Source organism: Schistocerca serialis, chromosome 3, assembly GCF_023864345.2.
Source record: "Schistocerca serialis cubense isolate TAMUIC-IGC-003099 chromosome 3, iqSchSeri2.2, whole genome shotgun sequence".
Lineage (NCBI taxonomy): Eukaryota > Metazoa > Arthropoda > Insecta > Orthoptera > Acrididae > Schistocerca > Schistocerca serialis.
In genome coordinates, this window is record NC_064640.1 from 546,020,942 (window position 1) to 546,037,040 (window position 16,099).

Below are 16,099 nucleotides of genomic sequence, written 5' to 3' on the forward strand. Positions count from 1 at the left end.
ACAAAATTATTTTTATTAAATAATTAAATAAACAAAATATAAATATAAAAAAGTAAATAATCAAGATATCCTGATTTGCACAGAAAAATTTTCAGTGTAAATGAAACACTTTACTAATAAGTTATATCTTGAAACTCTTCCTAGATACACTTTCCAGTACATCTACTATGTTACATCTTATCTCATCTAAATTGAAGCTAAATTAAAATAATAAAATAGAACAATCAATAATGAGAGCGACAGGCGATGTGTACACACCTCAGAGCCAATATCAGTTAAATTAAATAAATTAAATTACTATCAAACCCACCTTCATTAATAGTATTTCACCATCAAATCCGTTATAAACAAAAATCTATTGTAACCCACCTCCTCTTAACTATGAGCTGCACCTTGACCGGAAATATTTTATAATTATAAATCTTGAGAATTATAACTCTAAAAAGATTCTCTGATAACGGAGATATACAAACAAATAAATGAAGTGGAGTAAATCGTCTATTATCAATCATGGGGTAGGTTCCTCTGAATGGAATGAGATACCGCCAAATTCTTAGGGTTTAAAGACCTTAACTAATAGTACCCTGGTAAATATAATTAACATTGAAAATAATAGGGTATTTAATCCTAGTTTATTATTCAAATTTCAGAGATCCATAAAAAGAGCTATAAATTAATTTTAACATTTCACCTTACAAATTAATATTTTAACCCTAAAAATATATACAACTGTCTTAACCAATAATATTCACTTGTATCAATTGTATAACCACAGCTGCTGGCACGAATTATGCTGATACTAAATCAATTGCTAAATCCAAAATCACTTGATAATTAAATCAAATTACTGCAAAATAGAACATTTAGTTTAACAAAACTTACATATAATACAAAGAAAAAGTGAATAAATAAGCAAGATTAAAACTTTTGGAAACAAAATAAGAAATTTAAAAATTTATAAATATAAGAAAAAATAAAAGATTCAAATATTTAATGAAAAAAAAGAAAAAATACACAAAAAATGACAAAAAAGAAGAAACGCACCCTCGAATGACCACAACAACTTCTCTATTATATATAAATAAAGAATAATATGGAACATGTATACCAATAAATGTATTATATTCTTTCTTATTTAATCTTTCTTTTTACTAATAATAAAGAAGGATTAAATAATATATTAAATATGTTTTATATAATTATGTAATAATATGAAATTATTGTAATATTGTAATAATATGAAATTAACTTTATATTAAGTTAACTTAAAAATTAATTAGTTAAATAATCTAATTATAAAAAATATGTTAAATTATATTATTATAATTAATATAATTATTTATATTAATAAAAATTTTATATTTAATAATATTGATTATATTTATTATATCCAATTATAATAATATTTAATATTAATTAAATATTATTATATAATTTATAATATAATAACCTATTTTAAGCTAACAACATAAGTAGCTATAATCCTAGGTAAATAAATGTATTAAAATAATCATTTAAACATTATAATTATTAATAAATTTATCACTTCCGCTGATAAACTTGATTTTCCAGCAATACTAGTGCCAGTGTTGCGCTCTCTGTCTAACACTCCACAGCGCTCTCTCCCGCACACTGTCACGTGACTTGCATGACTTGCATCACATGTGAAGTTCAGTTTATGTCCACGAAACACATTTGGACCTCCAATCAATTGTTGTTTATTGAACTGACCAGCCACGTCAATATCAATTGTCTACAGATCTTTGAAGGCAATTGATATTGACTTGGCTGGTCAGTTCTGCGCAAAGAGCCCAGCGGGCTAAGTCCCGGGATAGATAAGGATGGTTCTCGGGTAGGACAAACTTTATTGTCTATAATATAACATACAGTCACCAGTGATATTTATTTTACAATTTCCATTCCCAACTTTAGCCCATATAAACAGGTACTCAACGGCGTTTAACTTCTTCTTTCTTTGTGTACTCAACACAAAAGGCATGCTAGGAACTAGTGTACAATAAGGCACTTTAGATAACAGACCACTTGTCTCTGCTATGCTGCATGTCTTCCATGTTAGCTTAGTTAGCCAGTGTGAGCCATGTCCTCCCTCCAAATAGAGCTTGTACATCACATGTGAAGTTCAGTTTATGTCCACGAAACACATTTGGACCTCCAATCAATTGTTGTTTATTGAACTGACCAGCCACGTCAATATCAATTGTCTACAGATCTTTGAAGGCAATTTATATTGACTTGGCTGGTCAGTTCAATAAACAACAATTGATTGGAGGTCCAAATGTGTTTCGTGGACTTAAACTGAACTTCACATGTGATGTACAAGCTCTATTTGGAGGGAGTACATGGCTCACACTTGCAGTTGTGTGGGGCAATCATTGTGATTATGGTGGCCTTGACGCATTTCCAGATGCAAATATTTTAACGTGGAATTTGGGAATGGAACTTGTGTGCAGGTTGTCCTACCCGAGAACCATCCTTATCTATCCCGTGAGATTTTTTAAGAAAAAAAAATAAAAACACTGTTCACATATTGCTATGTGACTTTGCCCATCTTGGTTGTTCGCTAGGCGGGTGACCTTGAGCGGGACTTAGCCCGCTGGACTCTTTGCGCAGATACATGATAGATAAGGATGGTTCTTGTGTAGGACAAACTTTATTGTCTATAATGTAACATACAGTCTCCAGTGATTTTTATTTTACAATTTCCATTCCCAACTTTAGCCCATATAAACAGGTACTCATCGGCGTTCAACTTGTTCTTTCTTCGTGTACTCAACACAAAAGGCATGCTAGGAACTGGTGTACAATAAGGCACTTTAGATAACAGTCCAGATGTCTCTGCTATGCTCCATGTAGTCCATGTTAAAATATTTGCATTTGATACAAGTAAACGTAGCAAGTCAACGCCCAGCGAGACCCAGTGCTATGTTTCCGCACTCCTCGACGTTCGCAGAGCGAATGACGCTCCGTGGTGCGGCGCAGCGCCAGAGCGCGGCGCCTATCGCTACGTCACTTCCGCTGATAAACTTGATTTTCCAGCAACACGGCCCTAGTAATACTAGGGCCCGTGTTGCACTCTCTGTCTAACACTCCACAGCGCTCTCTCTCGCACACTGTCACGTGACTTGCGTGACGCGCGCAGCGCTACGCGCTGCGCAAAGAGCCCAGCGGCCTAAGTTTACTTGTATCAACGTGCCACAGCAATGGCTCTGCGACGTTCATGGCGTCGTCGCTGGCGGCGCAGCGTTCCTGTCTACAGATCTTTTAAGGCAATTGATATTGACTTGGCTGGTGAGTTCAATAAACAACAATTGATTGGAAGTCCAAATGTGTTTCGTGGACTTAAACTGAACTTCACATGTGATGTACTGCTCTATTTGGAGGGAGTACATGGCTCACACTTGCAGTTGTGTGGGGCAATCATTGTGATTATGGTGGCCTTGAAGCATTTCCAGATGCAAATATTTTAACATGGAAGACATGGAGCATAGCAGAGACAACTGGTCTGTTATCTAATGTGCCTTTTGGTACACTAGTTCCTAGCATGCCTTTTGTGTTGAGTACACGAAGAAAGAAGAAGTTAAACGCCGATGAGTACCTGTTTATATGGGCTAAAGTTGGGAATGGAAATTGTAAAATAAAAATCACTGGTGACTGAATGTTATATTATAGACAATAGGCAAGTGTTGCTGGAAAATCAAGATTATCAGCGGAAGTGACGTAGCGATAAGCGCCGCGCTCTGGCGCTGTGCAGCAGCACGGAGCGTCATTCGCTCCGTGAACGTCGAGGAGTGCGGAAGCAAAGCACTGGGTCTCGCTGGGCGTTGGCTTACAACGTTTACTTGTATCAACGTGCCACAGCAATGCCTCTGCGACGTGCATGGCGTCATCGCTGGCGGCGCAGCATTCCTGTCTACAGATCTTTGAAGGCAATTGATATTGACTTGGCTGGTCAGTTCAATAAACAACAATTGATTCGACGTCCAAATGTGTTTCATGGACTTAAACTGAACTTCACATGTGATGTACAAGCTCTATTTGGAGGGAGTACATGGCTCACACTTGCAGTTGTGTGGGGCCATCATTGTGATTATGGTGGCCTTGAAGCATTTCCAGATGCAAATATTTTAACATGGAAGACATGGAGCATAGCAGAGACAACTGGTCTGTTATCTAACGTGCCTTATGGTGCACTAGTTCCTAGCATGCCTTTTGTGTTGAGTACACGAAGAATGAAGAAGTTAAACGCCGATGAGTACCTGTTTATATGGGCTAAAGTTGGGAATGGAAATTGTAAAATAAAAATCATTGGTGACTGTATGTTATATTATAGACAATAAAGTTTGTCTATAAATACCTATAATTAACATTATAGGTATTTAAATTTAATTAAATGTAATATATTAATATAAATTATTTATTATATATAATATATATTCGATTATCCTAACCGAGATAAATTAATTAGAAATAAACAAAATAATACTTAAACAAATTTTTTTAAAAATATTTTAATTTATATAATAAATATAAATGAAGTGCCTGACTAAAGGGTTACCTTGATAGGGTAAATCAAGTAAATAAAATTACCTTCATTAAAAATTACATAAGACAGAATTAAACTACCTCCTTTAGTATCAAAGCTAACGTGCATCATACACCTTAATGTAAAAAGGTAAGCTAAACAAGCTAATGGGTTCATACCCCATTTATAGAGGTATCAATCCTCTCCTTTTTAATGACCAACAACTCTACAAAACTTCTCTTCCTATCAACATTAATGATAGGAACAATCCCGTCCATTTCATCAAACTCCTGATTTGGGGTTTGAATAGGACTTGACATCAACTTACTTTCATTTATTCCGCTCCTAACAAGAAATAAAAATATAATAATAAATGAATCATCAATTAAATATTTTATTGTCCAAGCAATAGAATCGCTATTACTATTAATTTCAATTTTGCTCATTCAAATAAAGTATCCAATAGGATGAGAAACAGAATTTATTCCATCAATAATAATTAGATCTAGATTATTATTAAAGATCGGGGCTGCACCCTTTCATCTCTGATTTCCGGAAGTAATAGGAGCTTCAAGATGAAATAACTGTTTAACACTAATAACATGGCAAAAAATTGCCCCAATAATGGTATTATCTTATTGTATTCAACTAAGAACTTTCATTTGAAGAATTATCATTCTAAGAATTATTATTGGGGCAATAGGTGGTTTAAATCAAACATCTCTACGACAACTTCTAGCATATTCCTCAATTAGACATTTAGGGTGAGTAATCAGATCCCTAACAGTTAGAGAAAACATTTGAGAACTATACTTTATTATTTACTCACTATTAAGATTAATTATGGTCTTATTATTTAAGCAAATAAATCTACTTTTTATAAACCTAATTTATTCAGCCAGAATTATAAAAACTGAAATTAAATTCATAATATTTTTATCTCTTTTATCTCTAGGTGGTTTACCACCATTCCTTGGTTTTCTACCAAAATGAATTGTAATACAATCATTGATAGAAAATAACATAACAACTATTATGACAATTATGGTTGTATTAACTACAATTACACTTTATTATTATATACGTATTAGATTCTCAGCCCTAATTATGTCATACACAGAAAATTCATGATCTATTAAATAAAGTATCAAAAATCAAGAATTATTCTTCCTATAACAGTAATAATTTCAACAATAGGACTAATCTCAACATCAACCTTAATCTCATTATACTAAGGACTTAAGTTAACCAAACTAATAACCTTCAAAGTTATAATTAAAAGAATAATCTTTTAGGCCTTAGTAAAATTTTACACCTCTAGAATTGCAATCTAGAATCATAATTGAATATAAGGCCTAAAGCATGGTAAGACAGAAACATCTCATAAGTAGATTTACAGTCTGCCACCTTAAATTCAGCCATCTTACCGCAAAAATGATTATTCTCAACATACCATAAGGATATTGGTACTTTATACTTCTTATTTGGAGCATGAGCAGGAATAGTAGGTACATCAATAAGAATACTTATTCGTGCTGAACTTGGTCAACCAGGATCTCTAATTGGAGATGACCAAATTTATAATGTCATTATTACAGCCCACGCATTTGTAATAATTTTTTTATAGTAATACCTATTATAATTGGTGGATTTGGTAATTGACTCGTACCATTAATAATTGGTGCACCAGATATAGCATTCCCACGAATAAATAATATAAGTTTTTGATTACTACCACCTTCACTAACCCTTCTTCTTACATCATCTATAGTACATTACGGTGCTGGTACAGGATGAACAGTTTACCCTCCTCTTGCAGGAGCTTTCGCACATGGGGGGCATCTGTAGACGTAGCTATTTTTTCACTTCACTTAGCAGGTGTATCAGCTATGCTTGGTGCAGTAAACTTCATTACAACAGCAATTAATATACGATCAGAAAGTATAACTCTAGATCAAACACCTTGATTTGTCTGATCTGTAGCTATTACAGCCCTTCTCCTCCTTTTATCACTTCCAGTATTAGCAGGGGCTATTACTATACTATTAACAGATCGAAATTTAAATACATCATTCTTTGACCCTGCAGGAGGGGGTGACCCAATTCTATATCAACACCTATTCTGATTCTTTGGACACCCAGAAGTTTACATTTTAATTCTGCCAGGATTTGGAATTATTTCTCACATTGTATGTCGAGAAAGAGGAAAAATTGAATCATTTGGAACATTAGGTATAATTTATGCTATATTATCAATTGTACTAATAGGATTTATTGTATGAGCACATCACATATTCACAGTAGGAATAGATGTTGACACACGAGCATACTTTACATCAGCAATAATAATTATTGCTGTACCTACAGGAATTAAGGTATTCAGATGATTAGCTACACTATATGGAACTAAATTCAAATTCAATCCACCGCTATTATGAGCTTTAGGATTTATTTTTCTATTCACAATTGGTGGATTAACAGGATTAGTATTAGCAGATTCATCACTTGACATCGTATTACATGATACATATTATGTAGTAGCTCACTTCCATAATGTGTTATCCATAGGAGCAGTATTCGCAATCATAGGAGGTGTTATTCAATGACACCCATTATTTACAGTATTAACTATAAATAATACATGATAAAAAATCCAATTTACAATTATATTTATTGGAGTAAACTTAACATTCTTCCCTCAACACTTCCTAGGACTAGCAGGAATACCACGACGATATTCAGACTATCCAGATGCATATACATCATGAAATGTAGTATCAAGAATTGGGTCTGCAATTTCTATTGTAGGAATCATTATATTCATTGTAATTATATGAGAAAGAATGGTTACAAACCGGGCAATCATATTTAGAGCTAATATAAGAAGATCAACAGAATGACTACAAAATAATCCACCTGCAGAACACAGTTACTCAGAACTACCATTAATTTCTAGATTCTAATATGGCAGATTAGTGCAGTAGATTTAAGCTCTACTAATAAAGGTTTGACCTTTTATTAGAAAAATTCATTAATGGCAACATGATCAAATTTATCCCTTCAAGATGGAGCTTCACCATTAATGGAGCAACTATCATTCTTCCATGATCATACTATGGTCGTATTATTATTAATTACAGTAATTGTAGGTTATGCCCTAAGTTACATATTATTCATTGCCTATACAAACCGAAACATACTTCACGGACATTTAATTGAAACAATCTGAACAGCACTACCAGCAATTACACAAATTTTTATTGCACTCCCATCATTACGACTACTATATTTACTTGATGATTCAGTAGACGCAATAATCACAATTAAAACAATTGGACGACAATGATACTGAAGATATGAATATTCTGACTTTATAGATGTGGGATTCGACACTTATATAACAACAGAACAAGACCTAGAAAACGACGGATTTCGACTTCTAGATGTAGATAACCGAACAATTCTACCAATAAATACAGTTGTACGAGTATTAACAAGAGCATCAGACGTTCTACACTCATGAGCAGTACCTGCATTGAGGGTAAAAATTGACGCAACGCCGGGCCGACTAAACCAAGGAACATTTACAATAAACCGACCTGGACTGTTGTTTGGAGAATGCTCAGAAATTTGTGGAGCAAACCACAGATTCATACCAATTGTAATTGAAAGAACTTCAGTAAACTTATTTATCAAGTGATTATCTAAGATAATCTAAGGAGTTAGTTAAAATATATAACATTAGAGTGTCAATCTAAAATAACTAAATAATTAGTAACCTTGAAATACATCAGATGACTGAAAGTAAGTAATGGTCTCTTAAACCAAAAAATAGTAAATTATCGACTACTTCTGATGGGGAAATGTAATTCAAATCCCTCAAATATCCCCTCTCATATGATTCTCCCTATTTATTATATTTTCGACTACATTAATTTTATTTAATCAAATAAACTTTTTCTCATTTAAACCAAATCTTATTAAAAGAGCAGAAAAAAGAACAATTGATATAAAGAACTTGAATTGAAAATGATAACAAACTTATTTTCAACATTTGATCCATCAACTAATATCTTCAATTTATCATTAAATTGGACTAGAACATACTTAGGATTATTATTAATCCCATCAATATTTTGACTTACACCATCACGAATTAATATTATTTGAAATAAACTAAACTTAACCTTACATAATGAATTTAAAACACTACTCGGACCAAAATCATTTAATGGTACAACATTCATCTTCATTTCAATCTTTATTATAATACTATTTAATAATTTCATAGGTTTATTCCCCTACATCTTTACTAGAACAAGACATTTAGCATTAACATTTGCAATCGCTCTACCTATATGATTAAGATTTATGTTATTTGGATGAATTAATCATACCAATCACATATTTTCACACCTTGTCCCCCAAGGAACGCCACCTGCATTAATATCACTTATAGTATTAATTGAAACAATTAGAAATGTAATTCGACCATGTACGCTAGAAGTACCACTAGCAGCAAAAATTCATTTATGTAGATTTTTTCTACAAATAGTTTTGATACTTTATGATTTATTTATGTTTATTTTGAATTTTCTTTTGTTAGTTATTTGTGTTTTAATTAGTGTTGCTTTTTAACTTTATTAGAGCATAAGGTTTTAGGTTACATTCAAATTCGAAAGGGTCCAAATAAGGTAGGTTTTGTTGGAATTTCTCACCCCTTTAGTGATGCTATCAAGTTAATTTGTAAGGAGCAGCCAATTCCTATTATATCTAATTATTTACTTTATTACTTTTCTCCTATTTTTAATTTAACAATTTCCTTGGCTGTTTGAGTGATTTTCCCTTACTTAACTTATATGTGTTCTTTTTCTTATGGTTTTTGGTTTTTTTTTATGTTGTACTAGATTAGGTGTTTATACTGTTATAATTGCTGGTTGGTCTTCTAATTCAAATTATTCTTTACTAGGTTTTCTTCGTTCTGTTGCTCAAACAATTTCATACGAAGTTATTTCGGCTTTAATTTTATTATCTTTAATTATTTTAATTGGTAGTTTTAACATGTTTGATTCTATAAATTATCAGCTTTATTGTTGATTTATTATTATTTCTCTTCCTTTAGCTTTAGCTTGATTTGCTTCTTGTTTAGCTGAGAATAACCGTACTCCTTTTGACTTTGCCGAAGGTGAATCTGAGTTAGTTTCAGGTTTTAATATTGAATATGTTTTTATAGGGATATTATTAGCTTTAATTTTTTTAGATGGTGACTTTTATTCTTTTACATTTTTTATTAAGCTTGCTGCTATGTCCTTTGGTTTTATTTGAGTTCGTGGGACATTACCACGTTTTCGTTATGGTAAGTTAATGTACTTAGCTTGAAAAAGTTTTTTGCCATTATCTTTAAATTTTTTTATTTTCTTTGTTGGTTTAAAGACTTTATTTATTTCATTTATTTAGTGAAATTTTTTAAGAAAAGTTAATAGAAGAGTTAAACTTCTAGTTTTATGTTTTCAAAACATCCTGTTGCTAAGCTAATTAACTTATTATTCCTTAATTAGTTTATCTCATGTGTTCGCAACATGTACATTAATTAAGAAGTATGTAAAGTAGATAATTGTTAAGATTTGTCCTGTCATAATGTAAGGTTCTTCAACAGGTCGTTTTCCAATTCATGTTAGTAAGCATACAACAACTACTATAATTCAGAATAAAATCTGATTGATAGGATAGAATTGAATACCTCGGAATGGTGTTTTATTATAAAATGGTAAAATTATTAAGATTCTAATTGAAAAGAATAATGCAATAACACCTCCTAGTTTATTAGGGATTGATCGTAGAATTGCGTATGCAAATAAGAAATATCATTCTGGTTGAATTAGGACGGGGGTTACTAACGGGTTGGGAGGTACAAAATTATCTGGATCTCCCAGGAGGTAAGGATTAATCAAGCACAGTATAATTAATAATGATGTTATTAATACAAATGTAATAGAGTCCTTGAAAGTAAAGTATGGGTGAAATGGGATTTTTTCAATATATCCATTTAGGCCTAAGGGGTTATTAGACCCTGTTTGGTGGAGGAAGAATAAATGAATAGCTGCCATTGCACTAATAATAAACGGTAGTACAAAATGGAATGTAAAGAATCGATTTAATGTTGCATTATCAACAGCAAACCCTCCTCATACTCATTGAACTAAATCTGTTCCTAAATACGGAATTGCTGATAATATATTAGTAATTACTGTCGCACCTCAAAATGATATTTGACCTAAAGGTAAAACGTATCCTATAAATGCAGTTGCTATAACTAAGAATAGGATTACTGTACCAATTATTCAGGTGTGCATGTATATGTAAGATCCATAGTAAATTCCTCGTCCGACATGTAAATAAATTCAAATAAAAAATATAGAAGCTCCATTTGCATGTAAGGTTCGAATAATTCAGCCATGATTTACGTCTCGGCAGATGTGAACTACACTACTAAATGCTATTTCAATATTTGATGTATAATGTATGGCTAAAAATAGTCCAGTTACAATTTGAATTACCAAACATAACCCTAGTAGGGACCCAAAATTCCATCAAAATGAAATATTTGTTGGTGCAGGTAAATCAACTAAAGAGTTATTAATGATTTTAATTAAAGGATGTCTGAATCGTAAGGGTTTATTCATTAGTAAATTATCTTATTTTACGAATAGGCCCCTGGTTAATGTTGGTGATTTTAACAACTGCTAATAGTGCTAAAAATAAATAAATTATTATTATTATTGTGATAATGAATGTTGGTCTGTTATATTGTTTTTCTAAAGAAATTGTTATTTCTTGAGAATTGATTGAATTATCAATATTTATAGTTTCAGTATTTTTGAAAAAGTCTATAAATATTGTTATATCTAAAATAATTAATGTTGATAAGATAAATATTCATATTGTTAAGGTAATAATTATTGTAATTGATTTAGGTTGAAATATTTCGTTTGATGCAATTCTCGTAATATAAATAAATAGAAATAATATACCACCAAGAAACGTTAAAAATAAAATATATGATAATCAATATCTTTCCATTATTGTTCCTGTTATTAGTCCAACTAGAAAAGTTTGTAGGATAATGAAAAGCATTATTGATATTGGGTGTCTTAATTTAATAAAATTAATATATATTACTTTTGATAGCGATATAATTATTATTTTGATCATTTCAGGGGTTAGTTTATTAAAAATATCGGTTTTGGGGACCGATGATGGAAAGCTTTTCCACCTCTGAAGGTTTAAAAGTGGGGGCTGGACTTATTTCCGGTTTACTAGACCAGCGTTTTTTTTTAAACTATTAAAACTAATGTTTATATTCTCTGTCTTTACTTCTTTATTGATTTATTTTGCTGGTGTTTATGTTTTTTCTTCTAAATGTAAGCATTTATTAATGGTTCTTTTGATATTATTAAATATTGTTCTTTCTTTATTTATACTGGTTATTGTTTTTTTCTTATTGAGTTTGATTATGATTTTTTTTTCCTGTTATTTTTTTGGTTTTTTCTGTTTGTGAAGGTGCTTTAGGTTTTTCTAATTTAGTTTCAATAATTCGTTCTCATGGGAATGATTTTTTTAATTCTTTTGGTTTATCTTTATGTTAAAGTATTTATTTGTAACTATTTTTTTGATCCCTCTTAGTTTGGCAATAATTGTTGATGGTTGGTTCATTCTTTAATGTTTCTGTCTAGTTTTGTTTTTATGATTTGTGTTTATTCATATGCAGAGTTGAATATAATTAGATATTATTTTGCTACTGATTATTTTTCTTTTAGTTTGATTCTGCTTAGTTTTTGAATTTTTTCCTTAATAATTACTGCTAGATGTTCAGTTTATTTAAGTTCTTATCATTCTCATTTTTTGTCTTTATAGTCTTAATTTTAATGATTATGCTTTATTGATCATTTGCTAGATTGAGTCTTATTTCTATTTATATTTTTTTAGGCTAGATTGGTTCCTACTTTACTCTTGATTTTGGGTTAAGGCTATCAACCTGAACGGTTGCAGGCTGGTGTTTATTTAATTTTTTATACTCTGGTTGCTAGATTGCCTTTATTATTAGTGTTATTTAAAGTTTATGATTTTTCTAATACTTTGTATTTTCCTTTATTGGTTGATTTTGGTTCTTATTATTTTATATTCTATGTGTTTATAATTCTTGCTTGTTTAGTTAAGATGCCGATATTTTTGGTACATTTGTGGCTTCCTAAGGCCCATGTTGAGGCCCCTATTTCAGGTAGAATGATTCTTGCTGGTGTTTAATTAAAGTTAGGTGGTTAAGGTATTTTTCGTGTTATGAAGGTTATTTCTTATTTGGGTTTAAAGTTTAATTATTTTTGATTGTCTTTAGGTTTATCTGGTGGGGATATTGTTAGATTTATTTGTTTTCGTCAGGTTGATTTAAAGTCTTTAATTGCATATTCTTCTGTTGCTCATATAAGAATGGTTATTGGAGGATTGATAACTATGAATTGATGAGGTTGTATGGGTTCTCTTTCTTTAATGGTTGGTCATGGTTTGTGTTCTTCTGGTTTATTTTGTTTATCTAATATTATTTATGAGCGTTTAGGTAGACGAAGATTATTAATTAACAAGGGTATAATTAATTTGATACCAAGAATAGCTTAATGATGATTCCTTTTGATATCTTCTAATATAGCTGCTCCTCCTTCTTTAAATTTGGTAGGTGAACTTAGATTATTAAATAGAATTATATCATGATCTTCTTTTAGATTTTTTGCTTTCATTTTTTGTCTTTTTTTAGAGCTGTTTATACTTTATATATGTATTCTTATTCTCAGCATGGTAATTATTATTCTGGTATTTATACTTGTTCTCTTGTTTATTTTCGTGAATATCATCTTTTACTTTTACATCGATTGCCTTTAAATATTCTTTGTTAATAGGGAGAGTATTTTTTTTGTTTAAGTTGCTTAAGTATTTTAATTAAAAATGTTGTTTTGTGGAATCAATTATATGAATTTTTCATCTTAGGCTGTGAATTTGTTTTCTATTTGTTCTTTGAGTTTTTTTCTTTATTTTTTTCTAGAACTATAATTTTTATTTTGGGTATTTATTATTTAATAATTGATTATAGAGTTTTTGTTGAATGAGAACTTTTTAATTTAAATTGTTCTATGGTTGTTATGACTTTAATTTTGGATTGAATGTCTCTTATTTTTGTCTTTTGTTATGTATATTTCTTCTTTGGTTATTTATTATAGAGAGGATTATATGTCGGGAGAAAAAATATAAATCGTTTTATTATTATTGTTTTAATATTTATTCTTTCTATAGGTTTCTTAATTATCAGTCCTAATTTGATTAGAATTTTATTGGGATGGGATGGTTTAGGTTTAGTTTCTTATATTTGAGTCATTTATTATCAAAATGTGAAATCTTATAGTGCAGGTATGTTAACTGCACTTTCAAATCGTGTTGGAGATGTTGCTATTTTAATTTCTATTGCTTGAATATTGAATTTTGGTGGTTGAAATTATATTTATTATTGTGATTTTATTTCTAATTCTTTTGAAATGAAGCTAATTACCATATTAATTGTTTTAGCAGGTATAACTAAAAGAGCTCAAAATCCCTTCTCTTCTTGACTTCCAGCTGCTATGGCTGCCCCTACTCCTGTTTCTGCTTTGGTTCATTCTTCTACTCTTGTTACTGCTGGGGTTTATTTATTAATTCGTTTCAGACCAATATTAGATACTTATAATTGTGGTTGATTCTTACTTTTAATTGGTTGTATAACTATGTTTATGGCTGTTTTGGGAGCAAATTTTGAATTTGATTTGAAGAAAATTATTGCTCTTTCTACTTAAAGACAACTTGGTTTAATAATAAGAATTTTGGCTATGGGTTATCCAAAACTTGCATTTTTTCATTTATTAACTCATGCTTTATTTAAGGCTTTATTGTTTATGTGTGCAGGTTCAATAATTCATAATTTAAAGGATTCTCAGGATATTCGTTTTATAGGTTCAATTGTTAATTTGATGCCTTTACTTCAGTTTGTTTTAATGTTTCTTGTTTGTCTTTGTGTGGTATCCCATTATTAGCAGGTTTTTATTCAAAGGATTTAATTCTTGAAATGGTTTGTTTAAGATGAATTAATTGTTTGATTTTTTTTCTTTATTTCTTTTCTACTGGTTTAACTGCTTCTTATTCTTTTCGTCATTTTTATTATTCAATATCTGGTGATAATAATTTTTATTCTAGATTTTCTTTTGATGATAAGGGTTATTATATTTCTTTTGGTATAATTGGTTTATTGTTTGTTGCTGTTTTTGGTGGTAGTCTTTTGTCTTGGTTAATTTTTCCTGTTCCTCATGTGATTGCCTTGCCTTATTATTTAAAGTTTTTAACTACCACTGTAGTTGTTTTGGGTGCTTATTTGGGTTATCTTATTTCTAATTTTGATTTTTCTCAAAATTTATTTTCTTTAAGTATACTTTCTTTTGTCAGATTTGCTGGTTCTATGTGGTTTATACCTTTTATTTCGACTAAGTATATTAGATATTTTCCTCTAAAATTGGGTTATTATTCATCTAAATCATTTGATTATGGTTGAGGTGAATTATTTGGTGGTCAAGGCTTGTATAGACTATTTATTTATTTAATTAGTTATATACAAGGTTGATATGATTCTAATTGTAAGATTTATCTTTTAACTTTTATTTTTTGAATATTTATTTTGGTGGTATTATTTTTCGTTTACTTAAATAGCTTATAGTTAGAGCGTGACACTGAAGATGTTAAGGAAGTATTTTTACTTTTAGGTATTTATAAATATACATATATTATTTTTGGAGTGAAAATGTAGTTTTATTTGAACTATATAAATTTTAGAAATGTTAACGGAGTTTAACCGCTAATATAAAAAGTTTGCAGCTTTCATATTGGCTTTACATTTCCTTAATTGGAACTTTATAGTTCAATTATATTATTAACAGTAATACGCCTCTTTTGGCTTCAAGTAATGAGAATAAGGGTATTTTATTTACCAACCTTCCAGGTCGAAACTGACTGCAATACTTCGCTTCTTAATCTATTTAAGGTTGATTGATTATATCAATACTTTTTTAATGCAACCCAAATGTTATGATTAACTACAACCCTTTATTCTGCTCATTGTAAGGCTCCTTGATTTCATTCATGGTATAGTCCACCTAATAATACTATAATAAAAAATATTGTTGATACTGTTCAGATTATAATGTCTGAAGTTTTAAAAATAATTACAATTGGGAGGATTAGTGCAATTTCTACATCAAAAATTAAGAAAATTACTGCAATTAAGAAGAATCGAAGTGAAAATGGTATTCGTGCTGATTTTTTGGGTCAAATCCACACTCAAATGGTGATCTTTTTTCTCGGTCATTAATTAATTTTTTTGATAATGTTGTTGCCAGGATTATAACAATTATTGGAATAATAAATCTAATAAAAATTCTTGTAGATAAAATTAGGATTGTTTTTCTTGATTTATATCAAGCTTTTTGATTG

The 16,099-nt window shown here is 30.4% G+C and overlaps 3 long non-coding RNA genes across 3 annotated transcripts in view; 2 read left to right on the top strand and 1 right to left on the bottom strand.

The window, feature by feature from the left end:
* LOC126470434 (uncharacterized) overlaps window positions 1-16,099 on the bottom strand; it is a 255,042-nt gene that overhangs the window by 211,553 nt on the left and 27,390 nt on the right. The gene's annotated exons all lie outside the window — the stretch shown is intronic.
* The window catches only part of LOC126470429 (uncharacterized), a 188,173-nt gene that overhangs the window by 117,264 nt on the left and 54,810 nt on the right, over window positions 1-16,099 (top strand). The gene's annotated exons all lie outside the window — the stretch shown is intronic.
* Window positions 1-16,099, top strand: part of LOC126470432 (uncharacterized) — a 56,719-nt gene that overhangs the window by 1,150 nt on the left and 39,470 nt on the right. The window lies entirely within an intron of this gene.